Below are 10,478 nucleotides of genomic sequence, written 5' to 3' on the forward strand. Positions count from 1 at the left end.
GAAAGAAATCAAAGATGACACAAATAGATTGAGAAATATACCATGTTCATGGATCAGAATAATCAATTAAGTGAAAATGAGTATACTACCCAAAGCAAACTATAGATTCAATGCAATCCCTATCAAGCTACCAACGGTATTTTTCACAGAACTAGAACAAATAATTTCACAATTTGTATGGAAATACATAAAACCTCAAATAGCCAAAGCAATCTTGAGAAAGAACAATGGAACTGGAGGAATCAACCTGCCTGACCTCAGACTATACTACAAAGAAAGCTACAGTCATCAAGACAGTATGGTACTGGCACAAAGACATAAATATAGATCAACGGAACAAAATAGAAAGCCCAGAGATAAATCCATGCACCTATGGACAACCTATTTTTGACAGGCAAAAATATACAGTGGAGAAAAGACAATCTCTTTTAACAAGTGGTGCTGGGAAAACTGGTCAACCACTTGTAAAAGAATGAAACTAGAACACTTTCTAACACCATACACAAAAATAAACTCAAAATGGATTAAAGATCTCAATGTAAGACCAGAAACTATAAATCTCCTAGAGGAAAACATAGACAAAACACTCTCCGACATAAATCACAGCAGGATCCTCTATGACCCACTTCCCAGAGTAATGGAAATAAAAGCAAAAATAAACAAATGGGACCTAATTAAACTTAAAAGTTTTACACAACAAAGGAAACTATAAGGTGAAAATACAGCCTTCAGAAAGGGAGAAAATACAGCAAACGAAGCAACTGACAAAGAATTAATCTCAAAAATATACAAGCAGCTCCTGTAGCTCAATTCCAGAAAAATAAATGACCCAATCAAAAAATGGGCCAAAGAACTCAACGGACATTTCTCCAAATAAGACTAACAAACACATGAAAAGATGCTCAACATCACTCATTATCAGAGAAATGCAAATCAAAACCATAATGAGGTACCATCTCAGGCCGGTCAGAAGGGCTGCTATCAAAAAGTCTACAACGAATGCTGGAGAGCATGTGGAGAAAAGAGAACGCTCTTTCACTGTTGGTGGGAATGCAAACTAGTACAGCCACTATGGAGAACAGTGTGGAGATTCCTTAAAAAACTGGAAATAGAATTGCCATACGACCCAGCAATCCCACTGCTGTGCATACACACCGAGGAAACCAAAATTGAAAGAGACACATGTACCCCAATGTTCACTGCAGCACTGTTTACAATAGCTAAGACATGGAGGCAACCCAGATGTCCATCAGCAGATGAATGGATAAGAAAGCTGTGGTACACAATGGAATATTACTCAGCTATTAAAAAATGCATTTGAATCAGTTCTAATGAGGTGGATGAAACTGGAGCCTATTATACAGAGTGAAGTAAGTCAGAAAGAAAAACACCAATATAGTATATTAACACATATATGTGGAATTTAGAAAGATGGTAACAATGACCCTATATGCGAGACAGCAAAAGAGACACAGATGTAAAGAACAGACTTTTGGACTCTGTGGAAGAAGGCGAGGGTGGGATGATCTGAGAGAATAGCACTGAAACATGTATGTTATCATATGTGAAATAGACCACCAGTCCAGGTGTGATGCATGAGAGAGGGAGCTCAGGGCCAGTGCACTGGGATGACCCTGAGGGATGGGATGGGGAGGGAGGTGGGAGGGGCATTCAGGATGGGGAACACATGCACACCCATGGCTAATTCATGTCAATGTATAGCAAAAACCACTACAATATTGTAAAGCAATTAGCCTCTAATTAAAATAAATTAATTAATGTTTTTCAAAAAAGCCTTATCTGACCCTCTAACATGCTCCAGGTACTGCTCCATTTCTTAAAATCATTTACACACTATCACTGCATCTCTATCTCCTTGTAGTTCTTCAGCTTCCTATAATCTGGCTTTTGCTCTCAACACTCTAGAAAACCATGCCTGTGAAGATCACCGACAGTCTCTACATAGCAAAATTCTGTATTCACGTCTCTATTCTCACCTCAATTGATCTCTCAAGAGTACTCAACAAAGCTAAATAACCCTCCTTCTGGAAACACTCCTACAGGTCTGGCTGCTCCTTCTGTCTCCCTGCTGAATCCTCCTTTAACTGACCTCTAAATGCTGACTTCCCATGGGGATTGGTTCTGCACTCTCTTACCCCTAGATAAGCTCATCTAGACCTGCCATATTAAACATGCATTCTCTGCTGAAGACACATTGCATACAGAAAAAAACAAAAGGCATAACTAAAGCTGAGGGAAAAACCGAAGACAAAACCCAAGGTATACCAAATAGTTGAGGCAAAGGTAGATGAATAGAGACCCACAAAGAAGACAGAGGAGGACCAACCAGGAAAGTGAGAGGAAAGCCAGGAAAGTGTGGTGATCTTGAAGCCAAAGGGGGAAAAAAAAAAAAAAAAACTTCAAGAAGGAACAAGTGTCACCTCCCAGCTCTGTTCACTGATAGACAGTATTAAGACTGTAAAACAGTAACTGAATTTTTACAAGGAAGGAGTCCATTGGCAAGGGTCAAAGATACATGCTGTGGAGTGGAACAAAAACACAAAAGATAAACAGAGATGACAAATCATATGGTTCCTGAGACAAAGATTAAAAAGTAGCAGCCTTCAAGAAGAAAACTGAGTTTAGCAACAATACAAAGATATCTAGGGTCTTAGTGGACCATAAGTTCTTTATGAAGGGTTATGAGGTAATTGCTTAAAATGTTTATGCTTATGAAATCTTAAAATTACATTAAGTAACAGAGTGTCTTGATCTCTTTAAGTACTCTTGCCATTATACCCTGTGTTGGTTAGAACGCATGCGTAATACTGAGTTCAATTCTGGGACAGTCTATTAAGACTAGACAGAAGTGCAAAGTATGGTGAGACACCCGAAAAATGGCTAGAGGAACTAGAAATATTAAACATAAAAAAGACTTAGATGGAATGTGACAGCAATCTTCAAGTTTATATAAAGTGTGATCCAATGGCTCTGCAGGTAAAGAATCCATCCGTAATGCAGGAGACACAGGGGATAAGGGTTCCATCCCTGGGTCGGGAAGATCCCCTGAAGGAAGACATGGCAACCCACTGCAGTATCCTTGCCTGGGAAATTCCATTGACAGAGGAACCTGGCAGGTCACAGTCCATATGGTCGCAAAAGAGTCGGACATGACTGAGCAACTAAGCACAAGCATAACAAATCACCTAGAAGGGGGATGACATTATTTGGAGTATAACTAGGAACAGTGAATATAAGGATAGCTATGGAAGCTATGCATACAGCATTTTAGTCAATTAAAAAAGTCCTCAATTTTAAAAATGCCTGACTATTACATACTGGGTAGAAAGCCACAGAAACTTTTTTTCCTCTCAGATGTCACTAACAAGCATTTCTTATTCTCTCCTATATTGCTAAAACTCACACCTATAATCAAGTCTCACTTGATTGTACCCCCACTACAATCCTCTTTCAACAGAATCTGTAATATCTAAAGGAATACTGGGATAATGGAAACAACTATGGTACAAAGAATATTGCATATGAAGTCAGAAAACATGGTTCTGCTAATAATGAGGAGTATGTGAATGACCGATAAATGATAAAGCACTATATAAGATCATAGTCAAGAAGAAAAAGAATTAAATTCTAAGCCATAGAAAGAAGAGAAAAAAAAAGATAATGGAATATAAAGGAAAGTCGTCTTACCACAGTTCTCCCCTGTTCTCTTACTCACTCCTTGGTTAGTCCCACAGCCATTAACCCTATTCCACTACATTTCTGCTAAGAATCCTGAATGAGTTTCCTGGGGCTTCTGTGACAAAATACCAAAAGATGCAAAGTTGAAAACAACAGAAATTTATTGTCTTATAGTTCTAGACACCAGAAGCCCCAAATCAAGATGTTGGCAGGTGCACGTTCCCTCTAAAATCTGTAGGGGGGAATCCTTCCCTGTCTCTTCCTAGTTTCTGGTGGTTTGCCAGAAATCCTTGGTGTTCTTTGCTGCATCCATGTCTTCACATGCGAGTCTCTGTATCTCTTCTCATAAGGACACCTACTTCAGTATGACCTCATTTTAACTTACATCTTAATTATATCTGCAAAGACCCTATGTCCAAATAAGGTCCCATTCACTGGTAGCAGGGGTCATCAGGATTCAACACATGTTTTTTGAGGACACAACAAACCCGCATCTTGGAAACTCACCATTCCTCCCAAATCATTCCTAGTCTCCCCCCTCTACATATTCATTATCACCCCAACTTGCCTCCCTGACCTCTCAAAAACCTCTATCTAATCCCTTTCCTTAATCATATTAGTGGCATGTCCTTAGAACAATGGACCAGAAGGGCAACCTCCAATTAAAAAGACCTGTTTCTTCTGCCTAGAAAGTTCCAAGGAAAGGACATTTTTGGTTCAGTTGCTGGGGTTACCCCCCCCTCCCAAAAAAAAGATATACTATTGGGGAATCCAAGTGAGAATTCTGAATGCAGTTTTTTCTCATAGAGGAATTATTAGAAATTGTGGTGAAGGTCTTTCAGTCCATTAAATTAAAGGTTATATTAGATGCAACTGGTTGACCTAACAAGCGAAATGTCATGAATACCCTTATGTATAGAAAAAAATGCATCCAGACTTTCAAAAATCTTACAAAGGAATTTTTGGGTTATATCAATTTATAAGTAAGAGGCTGCTTGTATTTTTAAAAAATGCTAACAAAATAGCACAGCAACAATATAAATGCTCCACCTCAGTGGAAGCATCTTCAAATTGAAGTTGAAGTTGTTTTCAGAGAACTGAGTATTGAAAAAGGATCAGTCGGTGTTTCTCACACTCAAATCTAGGTGTTAGAGAATTTTTTTAATTCTCTTATTTTTATTTTGATAACATTAAAAATATATAAAGTATCCTGGATTATCTACACATATACCCATTAAATGAGTGATGGCACACAATTCAGTGCTGCGTTTGAATTACAAAGGCATAGGTGCCAAGAAATTCCCTAAAATAACAGTGCTTAATTTTTAATGTACTGGAAGCATGTCTGGCTGCTATTAGGTTGGCATATCCTAAAATCATAATGACAATCATGACTCAAGCACTCTTGTATTCCTGCTGTGTTTTTAAATCTGTTATAGAGACAAAATTTATCTCTTGCAGTAATGATTTACAAGAGCTGAGACTTTTATCTGATAGTCTGAAAATGACAGTGTGGAAAAATAACATTAACACATAAACTATCTCAAGCTAAGCAGAAAATAATACTGAAAGGTGTCTGTATCAAGTGGAAACCAAGTAATTACAATGTGCTATATGAATAAAGGTAGTGCAACTATTCAAACAGAACAAAGAAACAGAAAAATTAACTTGCCACATAGTGCCTGGTAATGGCCAATGCTAAATCAAAAGAAAGCATTCCATATCATTAATTGTATTACTGCATGGAGATGTATTATGTTTAATCCTTACAACAGTTTATTAGCAGGATGTTTCACAGAGTATATGTTAAGAAAATTAAATTTTCCACCCTTGTATCATGTGCCATACTGTTAAACTGGCCCATTAAATTAAATGCAGGGAGACATGGAAGGTGCTCAGGAAGGTGGTGCTAGTGGTAAAGAACCTGCCTGCCAATACATGAGACACAAGAGGCCCGGATTCGATCCCTAGGTGGGGAAGATCCCCTAGAGGAGGGTATGGCCACCCACCCCGGTATTCTTGCCTGGAGAATCCCATGAACAGAGGAGCCTGGTGGGCTAGTCCATGGGGTCATGAAGAGTGGGATGCAACTGAAGCGACTGAGCACACTGCATGGAACAAGAGAAGGCAGAGAAGTGAGAACATGCTAGAGAAGGTTCATGAACTAGCTGGATGAGATGGAACGGTCGGCATTTGGCAAATGAGATGATTTAGGGATAAGGATAATGGCCATATGTAAAAACAAGGCCTTGCATAAATTAAGTACTTTGTATTTGCTCAAATAGTCTTTTGATTTCAGTTCAACACATGTTCTAAGCACTCAGTATAGCAGACATTGGAGGCATGAAGACCAGTGAGAAAGGATAGCTATACTCAACGGAGCCAGAGTACAATATGGAAGACAGAAAGAAACAAATAAATGCAATAAAATTTAAGAGTGAATAATCTAAGAACGTACACAACTGCTCAGAAGATTTCTTGTGATTATCTCATCTTGGACAATGAAAAAAAAAATGCAGCTGTCAGAATGTATATTGGGAATTTCCTCAGTATACAATTATTTCTTCTTGGAAGAGAGGTCAAAGTGTATGTTTTATCCTAACTAGGTTCTCAAGACCCAGCACAGTGCCTTACATATAATAATCCCTCAAATAGTTAATAAATTAATAAACACTGAGCATCTTTTGGTTTTATGGGGGCTTCCCTGGTGGCTCAGATGGTAAAGAATCTGCCTGCAATGCTGGAGACCCAGGTTCAATCCCTGGGAGGGGAAGACTCCCTGGAGAAGGGAATGGCTACCCACTCCAATATCCTTGCCTGGAGAATTCCATGGACAGAGGAGCCTGGTGCGCTTCATGGGGTCACAAAGAGTTGGACACATCTGAGTGACTTTCATACACACACATAAATGGTAGATAACTTTATATCCAGTAGGACCTGGCAAGAACAATATTTTGATTATCAAGCTATCTCCCTAAGTAAGATAAATGAGTTGAGCTGAGAGTAATGCAGTCCTCAACTCTTCTCAGGGAGGAAATAAGCAAATGACAGAAAATCACCAATTGTGATGCAATAACCTTGGAAGAGACAGAAGAATGAAGAACAATCATTTATATGGGAGAAAAAGAAGATATGTTTATGAAAATCCTGAAATCTGGTCTCAGATCAAGAATATTCTTGTTGGTATTGCAAATATTCTTTTGGGCTAATGCTCTGAGACCCAACCTAATCCTTGTCACTTTCTTAAGACAGGAGATTACCCTGTCAATTAAAAAATACCTGTTCTATTTTGCATTCACCACCACCACCATATAACATCATCTTGATTCTTCCTGTTTGCCCCTTCCACACACTCACAAATAAGTAAGCTACTGAGAGTAGCGATCTATCTTATTACCAGCTATATCTCCTGCAGTTAGAACAGCGTCTAGCTCATATTAGCTGTTCAATAAATGTTTGTAAAACATATGAGTGGCTCTGCTTTCAGTCACAGTTATTCAAAGTGAAAGAATGTCCCAAACATGACAGTATCCTCTGGGCTCAAGGATGAGACCATGAAGTTACAGGTAGCTGAAAGCAATTCATAAAACATAAAGGTAACTGTTTGTGAGGGTTATGGAGGAGGGAGGTGTAAAGCATTTCCTCAAAAGTCTAGTATGCGTTTGGTTTGTTAAATATCGGCCAATAGTAATAACAAGAACGTCACCATACAGGTCTGACGCTGAGGAAATAAGTCTGGGCAGAGAGAGAGTTCCTATTTGAACTGAGGAAGAAGAAATGACAACACTGGGCCTTGGAGGAAGGGCTCGCAGAGGGTTACAAACCCAGAAGTAAAAGGTAAGGCAGAAAGTGACGTCATCGAAACTAGGGCGTAGAGAGTTTTTAGAAGATTCAAGAATCTCAAGAGATTCGAAAGCTACAAAGGGGTCTTGTGGAATACAAAGTGAGGGAAAACTTAACATTTTTTTTTTCCCTTCTGTAACAACTTGTGACGCATTCGGACTCTTTCGCTCGAGGCCTTTTTGGCTGCATAAAACGCACTTCACCCAAAGTGGACCTGTCTGACCATTCGAACTGTCGACACCAGAGAAGCCCTAGTCACCCTTCCATTGCCTCCTAATTCCACCTTCCCGTGGGCATCTCTGCGGTCCCCCTGCCGTCGTCTCCCCGCCTTCCACCCCGTTCTCCCCGCTGCTTTTACCTCTCCGGGTACCGTGCGAGAACTCGCCGCGTCAGGACAGAGCCGCTCGGGTCAGCACTGGGTCGCAGGCTACCCGTTCCCAGAGGAGGCTAGACCTGACGCCGCCGGCTTCCGCAAAAAAGCGCCCCGCCCGCGCGCGGCCCCCTGGGAATGTGAGCGTTCGTCCAATGGGAGCGAGAGGCGGGGCGGGGCCGGCGGTGTTCCCCGTCCTCGTACTTCCCAGGAACCGCACTGCATCCTGGGAGTGGTAGTTTCGGCTGGCCTATCGCCTACGCTGTCAGCTGCTCCATCAACAATTCTCATCATCAACCACATCAAGCGCTATTCCGTTGAGAAAACGAGAGAAGGTAGGGCCACTAAAAGCCCAGCATTGAGTTGGTAGGATTAATGAAGAGCTGAGCTTTACCAACCGTCTCCCTGCTTAGTCGCAGCAGGTAGCGTCACCTGTTACTTCATAGACAAGAAAGAATTCATCTGACAGGAATTCCCTCTACTTTTGCCACATTTTTTAACCGCTTTGGGTCGCTCAACAATCCTTTCTCCCATTCCTTTCAATGATAGTTGTAGAGGAGTAGTAGTAGTAATAATAATCAACTACTCTCATTGGCTGTAAACTCCCTCATCCCTTTTATATCCCTATTCCTTCTTACCAACTTGAGCTCCACTAAGAAACTCGTCTGTCTCATGTCTCAATGGCTCTCTGCTGACTTGCTCTTTGTTGTTGTTCAGTCGCCAAGTCGTGTCCAACTCATTGCAAGCCCATAGACTGCAGCACGCCAGGCTTCCCAGTCCCTCACCATTTCCTGGAGCTTGCTCAAACTCATGTCCATCGAGTCGGTGATGCCATCCAACCATCTCATCCTCTGTCGACCTCTTCTCCTTCTGCCTTTAATCTTGTCCAGCATCGGGGTCTTTTCCAATAAGTCATCTGTTCCCATCAGATGGCCAAAGTATTAGAGCTTCAGCTTCAGCATCAGTCCTTCCAGTCCTTCCAAATCAATTCAGGATTGATTTCCTTTAAGATTGACTGGTTTGAGCTCTTTACTTTCCAAGGGACTGTCTAGAGTCTTTTCAAGCACCACAGTTCAAAGGCATTAATTCTTCCATATTCTGCCTTCTTTATTGTCCAGCTCTCACATCTGTACATGACTACAAGAAAGATCATAGCCAGATAATATGGACTTCTGTTGGCAAAGTGATGTCTTTGCTTTATAACACATTGTCTAGATTTGTCATAGCTTTCCTGCCCAGAAGCAATTGCCTTCTAATTTCATGGCTGCAGACATACAAGATGAGAGAAACCGCCCCAAGCCTCTAACTGCACACAAACTTAACCTCCCCTTTCCAGTCAAAATTCTCAAAGGTGTTGTTAAAACAAATAGATATTTTCCAACCAACAGTGAAAGATATTATTTTCTTGGGCTCCAAAATCACTGTGGATGGTGACTGCAGCCAGGAAATTAAAAGACACTTGCTCCTTGGAAGAAAAGCTATGACAAACCTAGACAGTGTATTTAAAAAGCAGAGACATTACTTTGCCAACAAAGGTCCTATAGTCAAAGCTATGGTTTTTCCAGTAGTCTGTGTGGATGTGAGAGTTGAACCATAAAGAAGGCTGAGTGCTGAAGAATTGATGCTTTTGAATTGTGGTGTTGGAGAAGATTCTTGAGAGTGCCTTGGACTAAAAGGAGATCAAACCAGTCAATCCTAAAGGGAATCAGTCCTGAATATTCACTGGAAGGACTAATGCTGAAGCACCAGTACTTTGACCACCTAATAGGAAGATCTGACTCATTGTAAAAAACCCTGATGTTGGGAAACATTAAGGGCAGGAGGAGAAGGGGGTGACAGAGGATGTGATGGTTGGATGACATCACCAATACAATGGACATGAGTTTGAACAGACTCTGGAAGATAGTGAAGGACGGGGAAGCCTGGTGGGCTGCAGTCCATGGGGTCACAGAAAGTTGGACGTGATTCTTTTTTTGAAGTACTTCTGGATATCCACACTAGAGTGTATGCAGAACCACTTAAATAGGTGGCTTTATAATTTTATAATTTTCAAATTTAGAAGTTCTGTTACCGTTTCTCCAAGTTATTGAAGAGTGGAATCTCTTTTTATAATACATGATTTTAGATAGTTTGAACTTCTGTAGTAAAGATTTCAATTTCCATTTCAGTTCCTGCAGTTAACAAGCCTAGAATTATAGAACTGATGATTTATATAATCTAATGTAATCTCCCAACAGTATGGACAACAAAGATTACGAAGCCAAGAAGAGATGGAGCCTGGATTATGAACTATCTTTCTTACACTAGAGGCTCAAGAAGTGTCTGTTGGGCTAAAATAAGATACATATATCACACAGAACTCTAGTCATATCTGAGAGATCTTGGATTTACATTCTGCTTATCAGGATTGGATCCTGATATATTATTTTGTAGTTCACAAACAAATTCAGTGACTGTTGCTTTGGCAACATCAAAATCATTCACATTATTGCAATGTATCACTGATAATCTGTTTATGCTTCTTTTTTCCTGGATATGTGGACTTGGGGACATTTTCCTCCTTTTC

At 40.4% G+C, this 10,478-nt stretch overlaps 1 protein-coding gene across 3 annotated transcripts in view; it reads right to left on the minus strand.

The window, feature by feature from the left end:
• Positions 1-8,036, minus strand: part of VAMP7 (vesicle associated membrane protein 7) — an 81,380-nt gene extending 73,344 nt beyond the window's left edge. For all 3 annotated transcript variants that reach the window (XM_061137908.1, XM_061137907.1, XM_061137906.1), the window contains exon 1: positions 7,901-8,036. The gene's annotated coding sequence lies outside the window, so the exon portion shown is untranslated. The remainder of the gene's footprint in view (positions 1-7,900) is intronic.
• Positions 8,037-10,478: the final 2,442 nt, after the last annotated feature.

The sequence above is a fragment of the Dama dama genome, chromosome X (genome assembly GCF_033118175.1).
Source record: "Dama dama isolate Ldn47 chromosome X, ASM3311817v1, whole genome shotgun sequence".
In the NCBI taxonomy this organism is placed as follows: domain Eukaryota; kingdom Metazoa; phylum Chordata; class Mammalia; order Artiodactyla; family Cervidae; genus Dama; species Dama dama.